Source organism: Lissotriton helveticus, chromosome 2_1 (genome assembly GCF_964261635.1).
Source record: "Lissotriton helveticus chromosome 2_1, aLisHel1.1, whole genome shotgun sequence".
In the NCBI taxonomy this organism is placed as follows: Eukaryota; Metazoa; Chordata; class Amphibia; order Caudata; family Salamandridae; genus Lissotriton; species Lissotriton helveticus.
In genome coordinates, this window is record NC_136059.1 from 1,026,772,471 (window position 1) to 1,026,789,768 (window position 17,298).

The following is a 17,298-nucleotide window of genomic DNA, read 5'->3' on the forward strand; positions in this document are numbered from 1 at the left end:
ACTACATGTTTGACCTGAGAGGGATGAATAGCTTTCTTGGTTTTCCTGGGACTAAAAACCATGATCGTCAGGCTGCACCAGTTGTCAGCAGTTACTGTTTAACTTACTCAGACATCTTGCAAGTGGAACAGTACTGCTGGAGTTAGTCAGTCTGTAGTGAGTCAGACTGCAAAGTCACTTGGCTGGTTCTGTCTGTTCCAACTAAGGCGCGGTTGTTGTCTTGAAGGCTTGATTTTAAGATTACATTGTCTTTGTTTGACCCTTAGCCCTCTTGGTTCAAAGTGACTATGAGTTGGTATCAGGGTTGGGTGTTGGAACTGGTAGTTGAGGCTGTATGTGCCTGCACTGGTGGTAGGTGGTTAGTCTTTTATGGTTCCCAATCATGGTAAGTGGTTGATACTGAGAACTCTCTGAAGGTTAGAGTCACCCTTTGAAATCATTCACTCTGTTTGGATGTGAGCTTGGACTCATTAGCCACAGCAGTCATTGAGTTATTAGTCCTTGTGCCTCTGTGCAGGGGGTGCATGCAAGGGGGCACATGTTGTTCCCCCTGTATGTGTGCACCGCCAGTTCCAGCACAGAATGAAATGCACAACATTATGCATTTTCAGCCCTTGCAGGAATGAGCTTTGGCGCTCCCATTGCGGTGCCTTTTTGAAAGGCACTACCGCGGAACGCCAAAGGACCGCCTGCCAAACCACGAGGAAACCCATAATATGACAGGCGGCTGGTGGCCCTGTTTGGCAGTGTGGGAAAGGAGCGGTGGCATGGCAGCCTGTTCCCACACCGCCAAACTCGTAATTGGGCCCACAGTTAAACTGGTATGTGAAATGTGCCAGTTCTCACACAACAAGCTTTGATCAACAAGGCTGATTGCACCATTAATGGGATTTCTGTCAATGAGTACAAATAAGTTCTGTTGTAATTTTATGATGTTGTCATAGTTTAGGAAACGTGTCACTGGAAAGAAATTAGTGAAGTTCTAGCTCAGCTGGGTAGGGTAGTTTATTCTTTCTACACCTTTTCATTTAGGGCTATGCACAATAATACAAAAACATTATACATGTATCGGTTCCAAGACAAATAGAGACAAGGAAAACCTTTTCTATGAACAGTTTTGTTTTACTTCTGACTCGGATATGTCTTACTACTCAATTTCAAGGTGTAAAACAGTCTTACTCACGGATTAAAGTTACATTATTTTGGTCAGTCAAAAGTTATCAAGCTACTATTCCTGAAACAATTCTGAGTAGTTTTCTAACATTTTTTAATTAAAAACCTGCAAACATTGTGTAAAACTTCATAGTTACGAGAATGGTGTGTCACCAAACATTAACTACAGTGCGAGCAACCTTCACATTCAATCCACTCCACAACTAAAAGGCCTCCAAGATCCGAAGATCTATTTATTATAGCACACTGAATTCCACAGAAGAAAGTGTAAAATACAAACTACACCTACAATCTCTAATTATTCGGGACATATGTCATAGTATGTTTTTAGTTAGATAAACAGATAAAAAAATATTACTGATTATTAACAAACAATTACTGATTCAACCATACGCAACAGATGGATTGTTTCTGTTACCGTGATAATATTTTCCCTCTGAAATAAGCGGTCACAGATCGCATTCTATGGAAAGGACTGTGCCTAAACAAGTAAATAAAACATGCTCCATATCCTGAAGTGGATAACCACATAATAATCAAAATTTGATGCATAAGCGTGTTATTTTGGTTCTTAAACTCACTGATAATTCTCTGTATTTAACTAGTTTTCATGGACTTCTGAACAAATTGTATAATTAACATTTTCCCACACGTAACAGTTTCACCTCGGGGAAATGAAAAATGACCTTCACAAATTCTGATCCTTGGTGGGAGGCAATGACTGCAGTTTATAATGAGAAAAAAAGAAGGATCCAAGGAAACCTCCTCACATAAGCACACTGTTGTAATATACCACTGCTCTGCTGCCCGGATTTATATGCTCATGGAACAGAGTTAGTGGACTTGGAATTACAAGCAGCTGCTGCAGGTGGAGAATAAGTAAAGCACTCATGAAAATGTGATAAACAGCTCCATCTTGTAACCTACTAAGAGAATCTCCAATTTCCATGCCAATTTCTTCTTCAGGTTGATAAATCTTTGCCACTGTAAATGAATCGTTAACTTGCAGTATTTTTATGTACAGTCAATGATGAGAGGTTTGGTTAATTTTCAAAAGTTTTATTTTCACTTTACGAGATTAGTTGGTATTTTCGTCTTTTTATTTCAGATAAGCCCGTTTACAGAAATATTGAGAAAAGTTTGGTTAGAATTAGCATACAAAAGAAACAGTGTGTCCCATTAAGAAATTAGTCCCTATCTTAATTTAAAGTACCTAACCTATCCTAGCAAGAACCCATAAGGAGTTCTTTTTGGAAAAGAGCAAGCGAATTTAGAGGGAAAACCTAGTGTCTATGAAAGGCCGAATAGTTCTGGAAACTCAGCTGAGTTCCCTAACAGCTGCAATGTCAACCTTTAAAACAGGTTAAAGGAAATAACATAGCAGTAGCTATGATCAGCATGAAGTAAATGTCTTAAAAGGTACCAGGAAAAAAATCACTGTTAGCAGTCGCTCACAGCAAATTTGGGCAAGAATAGTACAGTCAAGTGCTAAAGGGCATGGCACAAGAGATGTACAGAGAATGCATAAACTCTCTAACTAGGAACATGTACTATACAGAAAAGCACAAAACATGTTGCAAACTACAAATGTTGGATCATCTCTAGTCAATAGGAAAGGATCTTCCGATGGTTCGTTGCATTCTCTCTTGATTCCCATGATAAACGCTCATGTCAACATGTTGCTATTTTAATGATCCTAAAACATATTACAAAAATAAACATTTAGGAAGGTTCTCATGAGAACCTTTGCAAGCCTACTCGATTATCTGTTCAGTGTCCTATTGTGTAACAATGGACAGCTCAATGAAATGAAACAATAATATGTAGCATGTTCTGGTTCCATCATGAACCTCAAATCTAGAGCAAGCATTTTCTTTCATCAATATACTTGTTCATCATGATCATGTGGCAGAGGAAACTATGAAAAATATGATGAAATAATATGGTGTGAGGAAGAAGGAAAAACATGTTGTTGCAAACAGCACATTTCATGAAGATGCCATGTTCTGCAGTTCAGTTCTAATTTTAAATCAGCATTTATAAAAAAAAAAGGCCTTTATTTTTTATTTAAGGGAAATGAGAGAATGAAAGAAAATATTGAGGCCTAGAATGGGAAAGAATGACAGAAATTGAAGCTGTATGCAGGAATAAGCAGCAGTTTTCTCTTTTTGCACATTTTCACTAACCCCTATATTGACACGCATTTCCTACGTTAATGTTAATACACATTTCTACACTGACGTGAGGTTAATTTACGTTCATTTACGTCAAAAATGTCAACTTCCACAATCCCTCAGCTGATGACTTTATTAATCATCACATATCTAGGTTTCTCATGTAAGTCTATTTCAGAGTGCACTTACATCATCAGTTGAGTCTCGTCTTTTTTCTTTTCAAGCCCCTAAATATCAGAGTTCATGTAATCGTCATTCATATTGCCAACCCAAATCCTTCTCAGATAAGTTATTTTCCAACCTTCCCTTTCTCTTCTGAAATATGTTACTACAGCTCAAAAACAGCACGTAAAGGAATATTAGGCAAAACACCACTATCACTATTGGCATTAGAATCGCCTTCAATGTACCATTTCCTGCTGTTGAAAACCAACTTCCAATTGTGACAACTCCCTTCCCAAATGTTTCAAGTAAACTTGGTGTTCCCAATTCACGTAATTCAGGTTCTAAACCTGAAATGTTCTTTGTGAAGCACTCTACTTTCCTACCTACATCAGGTATGTAGGTACAACAATAAGTTAATGTAAGCATTTTCTTTTCTGAGAGTAAAATGTCTAGTGCAAGTCAGTCCTGTAAAACCATTGACCCTGTAGCAATGAATTCTGCAATAATTACAAGAAAAGCTCCGGATGTGCTGGTTGCCATTTTGTCGACAACTGTTGCCAACTTTCTCATCTTTTCGTCATTTAAAATTATGCTTACAGGTAGAATGATATCACAAAATATATACCCTACTAGTCCAATTTCTGTGTTTGCACTGCTTTTCTGTCTGTAGGCGGGTGTTAATGTTAATGCATCTAAACTCTTCACAGGGTCCATCTTTGGAATTAGTATGCCTAAATAACAGATTCCCTCCCAGCCAGCTCTCAGTAAGAACTAAGCATTCGGTCCACAAATGTAATAAACATGTGGAATATCATTTTCATCTCCCTATAAAAGTTGCCAAGATTCCCATGTTTATTCGAATGTGTGTTCACTACTTCTAATCCCTATACATGGCTAGTCCTTTTGTCTGTCTGTCTTCTGTACACACTAATTTTCCCTTTTTCTTGGCTTTCAAGTCTCAGTTTAGGGTAAACCATCTTCTTTCTAAAATCATTTCCTCCTTCTTCCAAGCATTCTCTAAAACATTGCTCTTTTTGTCAGTATGTTAGTGTCTCTCTCTTCTAAAGCCATTATATAAGCCTTCTTTATTGGTTATATTAAACAGGTTAAATTGTTCTTGTAAGCCTTCACACTTTCTAAGAGTCAATGAGGAAAGAAATAATACCAGGCTGTGTCCATCTCCTTCGCTTGTGAGTCTAAATACATGCTCTCTATTAATGGTGCCCTGGAAAGTATTCGATCATGATTAGATTAGAAATACTCAAAGTGTCCTCGCCTATAAACTAATGACAGTAGGGTGCTGCATGAAATAGCAAAGGATAAAAGCATGTGATAAGAGGTAATTTCTTCTGAAACTGCAGTAGATAAGAGTGCACATACAGAACAATGCTTTGCATCCCGGGGGTAAGTGTATTCTTGTACTAACCTAGAATAAATGTTTGTAGAATAATCATCTTTTTTATAGCTTACAAAGGAGTAACTAAAGGGGTATTCCCTTGTATTGTAAATAGTTGTATTAGTAATGCTCTTTGCTTTAGGCTCTGACTTTGGCGGCAGATAAAACCCTATTATTCTTATAGTGATCATTATTACTGTTATTATGAAAATTGAACCCATGATATATTTACACCTATTTCTATGCAACACTTGCTCTGAGTCAGTACAAAAACTAGGGGGCATATTATCAAGGGGGTTTATCTCCGCTTTTTTGGCTTTAAAAGCCAAGAAAGCGGAGATAAAATTATCTCCCTATTACCTAGCTGTCGCTAACACCAGTTAGCGACAGCTAGTAGGAGATAGCGACCATCTTGGGCCCCACTTTGCATGTCAGTGATATTTATCACTAATGACATGCAAAGTGGGTGTGCCAAGATGTTAGCGACTGGAAACAGTCGCTAACATCGCTATCTCCTATTACCAACTTTTGGAGATATTCGCGCTAAGCGCGAATATCTCCAAAAGCTAACACCTGCCCTGAGCAGTTCTTAGCCATGTTATCCAATTGGAGGTGGATAACATGGCTAAGAGCATTAGCTCGGTAATTCATGAATATCGCTGACTTTTCAGCGATATTCATGCATTGCGGCCGTTTTTTTATCGCATTTGCGATAAACCTTGGTAATACCAAGGTTTATCTGCGGTAAAAATCGCCGCAGCTCAGCGGTAAAAAATTGTCTCTAACCAAGCAATAGCGATAATTATCGCTATTGCTTGGTAATATGCCCCTAGTTTCAATAGCTTGTAGCGCGTTTTAGTACATAGCTTCTTTGGTGAGGCATATTTTCTTTTATCTCCTAGCAGTCAAGCTTCTAACCGGACAATCATTAGCCCTACTCTGTGTTCTTCTAAATTGTTGTCCTTGTTCTTCTGTAGCTTTCAACTCAGGCCTAGGGTGATCTTCTGGAAAACGAAGAATTAAAACAACAAGCATCTAATAAGCATAGTTTAAATATTCTTCCTTCAATTTCTTTTATATTTATGTTTTTTCAAATAATTTGCATCAGCCTCTTTTTTCAGGGAGGTTCAGATAGTTCAGGATTCAAGTTGCACAAATCTTACAATGTTACATTCAAAGCAGTGTTCACATTGTAAGACCATTCAGATGCTGAGTATCTGTGGCAGGACACTCGTGCTCTTTTCGATCTTCTCAAGATTTGCTGATTTCGATTTAGTCATTTTTGCCGCTAGACTCAGCCTTTTCGGGTATTATTTCTTGAATTTGAGCTATTGATTAACTTCTCCTTGGAGTTTTGTTTTTATAGATTTGTGGCCATTCTGCTTGTTGATTTGTTCTCATTGTTGCAGTGCTGGTTCCTTCACTTGGATCTTATTCTTGTCTCTGTAGCACATCAGTGGTACTTTTATACTGTGATCTCTGCTTCTTATTTTCACCCCCTTTCTCTTCCAGTGGCTGGATTGGCACCGGCGCTGTTGGTCTCTCTATTGGTGGTGAAACCACCAAGGTTCTTCAATCCTATTGATGGTGAAACCACAAAGGTTCTTCATTCATTATCACAGTCTAAAGGTAGTTGTCTTGGATTGCTCACTCTTTTGATATGGTAAGCATGAATCCAGTTTGGGACCCCAGCACACTTAGCAGCAGTGTGTGTAGTTAGGATTACCTGAAAAGTGATTCCCCTTCTGGGTTCAAGGCAAGCATTCTGAACGTGCTTCTTGATCACAACCCAGTCACCAGGATTGAGGTTGTGGCACTGTTCTTTATGCAGGTCTTGAGTGGCAGAATGAATGAAAGACAAAACAAACCACATTAGCCAATCCGTTCCAGTGCTTCAATATTATATTGTCAGTGGTATTCAAAAGAGTATTTGCAGGAACAGTAGGTAAACGTGTTGCCCTGCCTATAATGGGGTGATGACCCTGTCTTCCTGTCAAGGGTACGTCGGATACTCATCAACACCAAGCCTCTGGCCATTTCAGAGAGGTTGATGTACAGACCGTGGCCAATCTAGATTTGAGGGTACTGTTTATCTGTTCAACAATACTAGACACTTCTGGTCTGTAACTGCAGTGTAATCTTGTTCAATCTGTAGGGCTGTGCAGAAAATCTTTATCACTTTAATATTGAAGTGCATTCCTTTCTCTGACTCAAGAGAAAACAGCATGCCAAACTTAGGTATTAATTCTCATAACAACAGCTTAGCTATAGTAAGACTGTTGTTTCTTCTAGTTGGGAAGGCTTCCACCCATCTTGAGAAGACATACACAATCACTAAGATATATCTCAGCTCGTTATGTACAGGCACCTGGATAAAATACAGATGCATCCTGTTGAATGAATGAGCTCCTGATCTTCCTAAGTGTTTAAGAGTGATGTGTTCTTTTTCCTACATTTAACTGTTGACATGTTATACACCTTCTTACCATCATCCTGAATCTGGGGTAGTACTAACTCTCATCTAAACAAGAGGAACCGGGAGCTTTTGATTAGGTCCAGCACACATGCTCCCTTTTGATTTAGGAGAATATAAGGGTGTGCAGGTTCTAGGAAAGAGGAAGGTTGTCAGGTAAGTGGAATGGACTTCAATTGGAGTAAGTGCCCTCACAACACCCAAGAGGTGTCATGCTTCATCATCTGGGCGTGCTCCTTGTCTGGCCGGTGCTGCTTTGTTCGACGGGCACCCGCGAAGGGGCTCTTTGGCAGAGTTCATTTTTGATAATGCCGTTCGGTGAGTGAGGGTATATGGGCTGTGATAAGTAAACACACGTCCAAAAATGAAGGATGAGATCTTGAAAATTTCAGTAAAAAGGGATTTATAAGTCAATCCAGATCAGAACAGCCATGGGCTGGTAGAATGTACTGTGTACTGATCTGGATTGACCTATAAATCCCTTTTGCTGAAATTTTCAAGATCTCATCCTTCAGTTTTGCACAAGCTCATGTATTTCAAATTGGTTTTGACAACAAAACCCATTAGATAAGAAACGTGTGCACAGGACTTGTGTTCATTTGTACGTGTGGATTCACATCCACACAATTGCAGGTTTTTTTTCACTTGGGTTTGTTCTCCCCTGACCTGTTTTGCACCGTATACTCATCAATTACTAGTATATCTCATACACGCACAAGCAAGAGCGCCATTACTTCCTGTGTTTTAATCTAAACCCTCCACCGATATATTATTGGGCTGTGATAAGTAGTTTAGTGGAGTGAAAGGGGTGGTTAAAATAGGTTTAATGATGCTGGATATTGCTAAACTTTATGGTTGGGGCTCACTAACCTAAATAAAATCAGTGTAGCTCAAGTGAGATGTAATGGTCGTATAAAGCATACATTTTGTGAAAATGCATAGTCGACAGGTTTCTTGCTACATCCAGCCCCTAAGGGGTCTATTAGCAATTCATCAGGACTGAGAAAGATTTTTCTTTTGTATCTTACACTACCGCGTGACTGGTTCTTCAAGAAGTACAGGTAGATCGAGTAACCAGCCCTGCTATACTTCACAAGGTATACATTTTCCAAGTGCCATATAAAGGCAGACGTTATGGGACTTTGGGGGCCCCTTGCAGCGCCTTCTGTCCCCCGTGGGGCTCTGCTATGGGGCGGGGGGCACATGTGGTGCCCCCAAAACATCTATGCACCATGAGCCAGGCTCCACATGGTGCCTGGAGCACGGACTATGGATGTTTTGAAACATGCCTTTTCCAATTGTGCTGCAGCCCTTTTCCTGGCCACAGCATAAGCTGCAAACGAAAAAGCCATGTTTCTGACCGCCTTCATGGTTGTCGGATCGTAATAAGGTGAGTGCAGCCACCGACAAGATGTTGAGCGGTCACCATCGGAATGAGGCCCTTTGTTTCTGTTCTCAGTCAGGTGGTTCAAGAGCACGATGGTGTCATGCTCACATGTGTCTTACGTTTCTGATGCAACAAGCAGGCTACCTATGTTTTGGGCAAGGGTTGACCTGCTGGGCATTTTCAGGATTTCTAGATTTCTTTTCCAGATTTTATTGAAAATAGATGGACTCTCTGTATTCCCTTATGAGACATAACACCTTGTTAATACCTTCTGCTGGAATATAAAGGAAAAAATAACGTTGATTTTCTCATGCAATGGCACTGAGGAGAAAGCCTGGCACAGGTCGATAACTGTAAACCACTCTGCAGTTTATGGCATTTGAAACAATATGGTAGCTAGATTTAATATCACAGGACAACAGGGCACTACCATTTCAATTGTGAATTATTCTATATTTACCTTTGGAATTCTGCAAACCCATAAATGGAGGGTTAAATGGACTTCCAATTAGTTATTTTAGGATCCCTTCTTGTAACATGTCATCTATTACTGGTATTAATCGTCTCTGGTGTCAAATTATATGGTGGCATTCTGGGATATGCAGCATTTGTCTTCACAGTGATTCAAATTCGTTCTACACCTTCAATAAATCCAATGTCTTGCCCCGTGAAATTCCAGACTCCTGCGTTCACTGTTTCTTTCAAATCCTTAGGTATTTCATCAATGGTTAGCAAAGGGAATATTCCTGTCTCTGCCTGTTTTTTGATTATTTTTAAAACCTAAATTCTCTTCATGTGTCTGGAAAGCCAATTCATCTGGCATGCAATATATAGTGCAATTTAACTTGCACAACAAATCACTTCTGTGGCTCTTTGGCAATGATTCAATGATACTTAGCTTGGTTTTATATGACTTCTTTATTGTTTACAGGGCATAGTTGTAATTCTTAATTTATTGTGCATAAAGTACACCTACATTTACATTTACATTTACATTTTTCGTCTTCTCTTTTTTCCCTTCAGGATCTTCTCTGTACTCCTCTTCTGGGATCTTCCTTGGCCATCATCATCATCCCTTGGACCAAAGAAAGACTCCGGTAAGTCCCCTATTTATTTAACCCAATGTTTTACATACTCTTTTTTTCACATTAGGGGGTGGGAGGTGGAAAGGACACTCAAAATTATTGTTACCCGAATAGTCCTCCACCAGTGATATACTGTCATTATTCCTTTTTGCTAAAAAATTTCCCGCAAGCGGCGCACTACCTGGCTGAGCCACGCCTCTCTGGGGACATGGCGGGTGGTTTCACAGTGAGTCTCTCTGCTGCAACCTCTTCTTCCTTCTGGTATTCCCTCCGGAATGTGGATCTCTGTTCCGGTCGTTCCCTCTGCTGCCGGATTCTCAGTCACCGGAGTTCTCACTGGGACGTAGAACACTGACCCGTGTGGTTCCTCAGCAGTCAAACTCCTTGTCGTCGGTGGTTATTCTCTAGGTTTTTCTTTCTCAGTCTCCCAGACACAAACAGCAGCAGCAGCCTCTTTCGGATGTTCCGGCTTTAAGGCCATGAAAGCTGAGATTGGTGCTTGATTTCCGATGTCAGCACGTACGTGGCTTCATAGTCCTCCACTAAGCCATCTCCACCTTCCCGCTGGGTAAAAACTTGATGCCGGTTAGGCATGAGCTGGGAATAGAGGAAGGGAGAGAGGTAAGTGGGGAGCGGGTCCTCCTTCTCGGCTTCTTCTTCCCTCTCGGTTGTTCCTGTTACTTCCTTACATATTCCTAGCAGGTTCAAAGGGCTTGAATCACTGAGAACAAATTAGTGCTTTTCTTTAAATTAGTCTATTTTTACTGGAACTTTTTCAAAAACTTGGTTAAGGGTTTGTTTATCTGTTGATCCTACAACTCCAAAAGAGGTAGGTCTGGGACTTCCACTGTTCTAACAGTGGAACTAGTAGCATCGGTTTCAATAAGAAATGGTCCGGGGTGACCATAGACTTCAGCGTCTACAGATGGGCCACTCTAGTCTACCTCTAAGACTGCACTAAATACGTAATCTTCCTCCCTTCTCAGGCACCGTCATTGGGAAGGATCTAAACCGGAACCATTGTTTTTAAATAACGATAATCATTGTAATACATTCTGGTTTGGATTCTGAAATTGTGGCATAGTATTCTAAAATGGATTGGTATTCATTTTTGTCATTCGATTTAGATTAACACCTTGACCGCGGCGCCGCTGCCGCGCCCTGTGCTGGACATTCCAGAACAGGGCGCGGTCATGACGGAACCGTTCCGTCATCAGCACAGCTAAGCCGTGACTGATGACGGAACGGTTCCGTCACCAGCATGGAAGGGGTTAAACCTTGGGTTTCCCATTTTTGCATGTTCAACAGGCATCATTGGAGCCTACCCCTACATTGGCATTTGCATTTGCTGTGCCAGCACACTTTGAGTTTGCATACCTTGTAGTATCTGTTCATTTCCTCCGGCATTGACAGGATTATATCGACATTCCCTTTTCTAATGTCCAATTCTATGTCAGATATGGCAAGCAGTAACCTTTTTCATAGTAGCAATTTCTGATCCAGAACCTGCACTCGCAGGAACACCTTTACCCTGTGACACATTCGTCCCTCCTTGAATTCCTTGAAAACCAAACTGTAGCACAACAAATCCTGGCATGTTTCCTTGATTACCTGTAAAAGAAGGGTTCTGAAAACCTTTCTGAGCTATCTTCATCTGTGCGAACAAGAACTTTTCTTTTCTTTTCTTCAGCTTTTATTCTAAATTGTCATGTAATATTTTGCATATCTCCAAATTTCATCGAGTGATTTTCTCTGCCAGCAGATCACACATTGAGTTATGTTTGAACAGATTTCTGTCTCCAGCCCTAAAACAAACTGGGATGCAAAAATCCCCATATCAGATATTCAAGTCCACTGTGCTGCTGAAACACATGCTATAATCTCTCAGAATATTCATGCACAGTTTCCTTCGGTTCTTGGCTAGTTCTTTTAATCTTTAGCCAATCAAAATCTTTCAGCATCATATTTTTCCATCACAAAAGAGGAGGGTACACTAGGTCTAACTTCTCTCACTGGCTCTTCCTTAGGCCATTATACCACAGTCTTACATTCAGCCCATAAATCAGCAGTTACTACAATGTCGAAAAACATTCAAATTAGTCCACAACTCCATCGAAATCTTTATGAACCCTTCCACTTATGCATACCACTGCACCGGCTTGCCTCTCAATTTGGGAAAAATATTTGTGAATGCTGTCAGATCAACTCGGTTAATTTAAAAAAAAAAAATATTTTTATTAACAGTTTCCAAATGTACTCACATTACATCATGATGCGCAGAGCTGCTCCATAGCGGTACAAATATGCAATTAGAAGACAAGTTGCTTTCGTATGGTAGGAACATTAGGGGTTTGAGTCCATCTGACGTTACTGCAATGTGAGTTCGAGGGGAACTGGGGGAGATAAACTGAGGACCTTGTGAGGGAAGGGGGGGACGGAGACATAGGCAGAGGAGTGAGATTGTGGGGGATGTCCGGTTCGCAGCAGCTACAGTCTCTAGGGGAGTGTCACAGTGTTGACATGGCCCATCCAATAGAAAGTGCCACCCAATACTACTGGAGGAACAGCGTGCACCAATGTGCCCAAACTATTGCAGCCAATTTGGGAGGGGGGGGGTCGAGGATTACAGTGTGCGAACCCTATTGTGGTGGTGGCGCTGCCGGGGCTGCAGGATCACCTTGGGAGGTGCCGGGGGTAGTGCGCGTGTGGATCTGTTTAAACTGGTGTGATAACATGGCCCACTCCAACGATATGGGATGCTTGCGCTGGCCCCTTGCTTCCTCCTCCCTCAGGGTTTCTTCCTCCGCTTTCGCCCATTTCTGTACTGCTCCTACCCATGCCTCCAACGAGGGTCCCGATGCCGCTCGCCACTGCATGGCGATGTTTCTTTTGGCTAAAGGCAGGGTTAGAGCGGCAAAGCGGACCTGTACTTTGTGCGTTTTGGCCTCCGAAACAGTTCCAGAGCCACCGCTTCCCATGAGTGTAGCTCCGCGAGGTCCGTGAGTGTGCGAGTAGAGTCTAGTATGGTCGACCAGTATTGCCGCAAAACTGGGCAACTCCAAAACATGTGTTGGAAGTGCGCGTCTGGTGAATGACATCTAGGACAGAGGAATTGTGTATCTGGGAAAATCCGCTGGAGGCGCGATGGTGTCTGATACGCCCTGTGCAAAATATAGAACTGTATGTTTTTGAACCGTGCGTTTCTGGACACCTTCTTGGGGAATTCCAGTGCTCTAACCCATTCCCTGTCATGTATCTGTCGCCCGAACTCGTCCTCCCATTTGGCTCTCAGTGTATGCAGTGGCCTGTGTGCGAGTTCCCGGATAGACTTATATAGCCAAGTAACCAGGTGTCGGCCTATGCCCATGTATAGAATGGTGTGGTCAACCGGGTGTGTTGCCGGCTCGCCGACAGTAAGATCACAGTATGGGCGAAAACTGTCTATAAGTTGTCGGTGTGTTAAAAACCGTCCCGGGGGGAGGTCGTAGTCCTCCATGAGCTGATCGTATGGACAAAGTTGTCCTTCTGCGAATAGCCCCTCCGCCTCCGTTATCTTGGACTCCGTCCATGCGCGGAGCATGGCGTGTGTGAAATAGATTTCCCTCTTCGGCCAGCCGACCAGCAGCAGCCATGGGGAGTAGCACGGGGTCATCGCCGCGATGCGGTGAATCCTCTGCATACACCGGCGAGCCACCGATACCTGCAATAGGTACGTCCGACGAGGTTTGGTGCCCAGGAGTAGCAGACGGCAAAGTTCGGGAATAGGGACAGGGCCCTGCGCTGTGTAAGCTTCCCCGGTATGCCTACCTGTCGTCCAGTACGACAGCCACTGGAGCTGCGCTGCTAGAAAATATGACTCAAATACGGGGGTGCCCAGACCCCCCTGGGTGGTGAGTAGCTTCATCTTGGCGAGAGCTATACGGTGGTGGCCAGAACCCCATATGAGTGCTCGAAGGAGCGCATCTAATTCACTGAAGAAGCTCTCAGGTGGAATGACTGGCAGATTCGTAAAGTAATATAGGGTACACAGACAAAATATCGAAAATAAAATATCGGAAAGACAAAATATCGAAGTTTAAATATCGAGATACAAAAATATCGAAGGTAAGTAATATCGACAGTCTAAATATCGATATTGGCATGATATCAGTAATATCGAAGTTGTAAATATCGATGTTAATAATATCGAAATTAATAACTTTGATGTTACTAATATCAAGTTTTAAATAAATTTAGTGTATATTATATTGTATTTATTATGTTTTATTATTTATTTTTAATGTTATTTTATTAAATATTGTCTTTTACTACTGTAGCGGGTTGTGGGTTTATAGGGGAATAGGGTGGGAAGTAATTTAATTATGTTAAATTAATTATTAATTAGTAGGAATTATTAATTAATTAATTGAGAATTAATTTTTAATTATTTTTAATTAATTTATTAATAGATAAATATGTTCTGTAGCGGGTTATGGGTTTATAGGGGAATAGGGTGGGAAGTAATTTAATAATAATTACTTAATTGATATATGTTTGTACATATTTTAATTAATAATTAATTGGTCATTAATTTCTATTAATTAGTTAATTAATTATTATAATTTTTACATATTTATAATTATTAATTAGTTGGTAATTAATTATTATTAATTATTTAATTACATTAATTATAGTAATTTTTTTATATATAATTTATTGGTATTCTTAATTAATTAATTGTGCAAAATAATATTAATTATTAAATTAAATTAATTACAGCAAATGTGCTAATATATTTACTTTATTGTTATTGTTAATTAATAATTAATTGGTAATTAAATAATATTAATTAATTTTGGGTACAGGGGTATTTTTAGGGTTCAGGGTCAGTTTTCAGTTCATGGGTACAGGGGTATTTTTAGGGTTCAGGGTCAGTTTTCAGTTCATGGGTAAAGGGGTATTTTTAGGGTTCAGGGTCAGTTTTCAGTTCATGGGTAAAGGGGTATTTTTAGGGTTCAGGGTCAGTTTTCAGTTTTTGGGTAAAGGGGTATTTTTAGGGTTCAGGGTCAGTTTTCAGTTTTTGGGTAAAGGGGTATTTTTAGGGTTCTGGGTCAGTTTTCAGTTCATGGGTAAAGGGGTATTTTTAGGGTTCAGGGTCAGTTTTCAGTTTTTGGGTAAAGGTGTATTTTTAGGGTTTTGGGTCAGTTTTCAGTTTTTGGGTAAAGGGGTATTTTTAGGGTTCAGGGTCAGTTTTCAGTTTTTGGGTAAAGGTGTATTTTTAGGGTTTAGGGTCAGTTTTCAGTTTTTGGGTAAAGGGGTATTTTTAGGGTTCAGGGTCAGTTTTCAGTTTTTGGGTAAAGGGGTATTTTTAGGGTTATGGGTCAGTTTTCAGTTCATGGGTAAAGGGGTATTTTTAGGGTTCAGGGTCAGTTTTCAGTTTTTGGGTAAAGGGGTATTTTTAGGGTTCTGGGTCAGTTTTCAGTTCATGGGTAAAGGGGTATTTTTAGGGTTCAGGGTCAGTTTTCAGTTCATGGGTGAAGGGGTATTTTTAGGGTTCAGGGTCAGTTTTGGGTTTTTGGGTAAAGGGGTATTTTTAGGGTTCAGGGTCAGTTTTGGGTTTTTGGGGTACAGTCGTACAGGGTAAAAATAAAATTAATTTAAATTAAATCAATTAAATGAAATTAAAAAATATAAAATTACATTACATTATTAAGTTTTTAATTTATTTTAAATGTATATGTATTAGTTTTAAATTTTTAATTATGTTTTAATATTTTTATTTAATATTTGTAACATTATATGTATTTTATAATTATTTTTACATTATTATTAATACATTTAAAAAAACGATATTTTTAAATACGATATTTTTGTACTACGATATTATTTTTTCGATATTTTTGTACTTACCTTGTTAGGGATAGGATTCCTATATTTTTGACTTCGATATTTTTGTCCCGATATTTTTGTATTTCGATATTTTTGATTTCGATATTTTGTCAGACATTCGTAATATAGTAGTCGGGGAACAATGATCATCATGAGAAGTGTGGCTCACTGGTTAGAGGAGGCAGACCTGGAAGCAGAGGTCAGCCCGGGACCAGGGTTCAATTCCCGGCTCAGCGGGGTCTTGAGTCCTAAAATGTCCATGGACTCGACAATTCTCGCTCCGGTGCCTACTCGATTCACGGGTTCACACTCTGCGACTCTGGGCAATAGCTTGCTTAATCTCCACGACGGCCCCTCGCGCGGGATGCCTGGCTTTCACCTTGCGGATACCCTGCTGGGGTTATCTCACAGGGGAATAACCAGGACGGGTTCCCTAAGCAAGCGCTTAGAAACCGCTTGGTGATTTGCGCTATATAAATTCCTGTACATTTACATTTACATTTACATCTTGGCTTTAGCCACCCGACCGATCGGCACCAATGGGAGGTTTCTCCAGAAGCCCACCGATGACCTAATACCGGCTAACACCTTACGGTGATTGCCCTCGTAGATGTCAGCGGGGGAATGGTACAGGCGGACACGAGATAGCGGGGGGCGCCCGCGCTCCAGGGCAGACTCTTCACACCAACTCGTATCTCCCGTGCTCCAGGGACTGATGCAGTGGATAAATTGTGAATTTATCCCAGTTCATCTGGAGACCAGACGCTTTCGCGAACTCCGTCAATGCCGTCCATATAGGTGTCAAATCTGCAGTGATATCTCGGACATACAGAAGGAGGTCGTCCGCGTACATGGAGACGGAGTGGACAGTGTCTGCTATGGGAATACCCCAGGCAGCTCCCTCCCGGCATAAGTGTATCGCCAGAGGTTCCATCGCCAGGGCAAAGATCAGGGCTGACAGGGGGCAGCCCTGTCTGGTACCCCTCTCAACATGCAGCGGAGACGAGATGTACCGACCAAGCCTGACACGAGATGTAAGGTTAGTGTAGAGTAGCCGTGTGTATCGTAAAAGGGTTGGACCTATTCCCGCCCGTCGCAGGACAGCAAAAAGGTAAGGCCTTGTTAAAGTGTCAAAGGCCTTTTCAAGGTCGAGGATGATGCAGGCCGCGTGGGGGAAGGTGTCCCCCACCTGATCCTGGACATAAAACAGTCGTCGTATGTTCTGGGACGTATTCCTGCCGGGGACGAACCCACACTGGTCCGGGTGGACCAGGGGACGCAATATTTGTTCGTATCGAGTTGCCAGGATATTCCCCAATATCTTGCAGTCAGTGGATAGAAGTGTGGTGGGGTGGTAGGAGGACAATTGTTGCGGGACTCGGTGCGGTTTAAGAAATGTCACTATGACTGACTCACGAAGAGAGCCTGGAAGTTCTCTCTTCTCGAATGCATCCGCGAACGTTGCCATCAGACGGGGGATCAAGAGGGCAGAGTAGGTACATTAGTACTCAAGGGGGAGGCCGTCTAGTCCCGGTGCCTTGTTCCATGCCAGCGCGCGTATCGCGCAGGAGACGTCC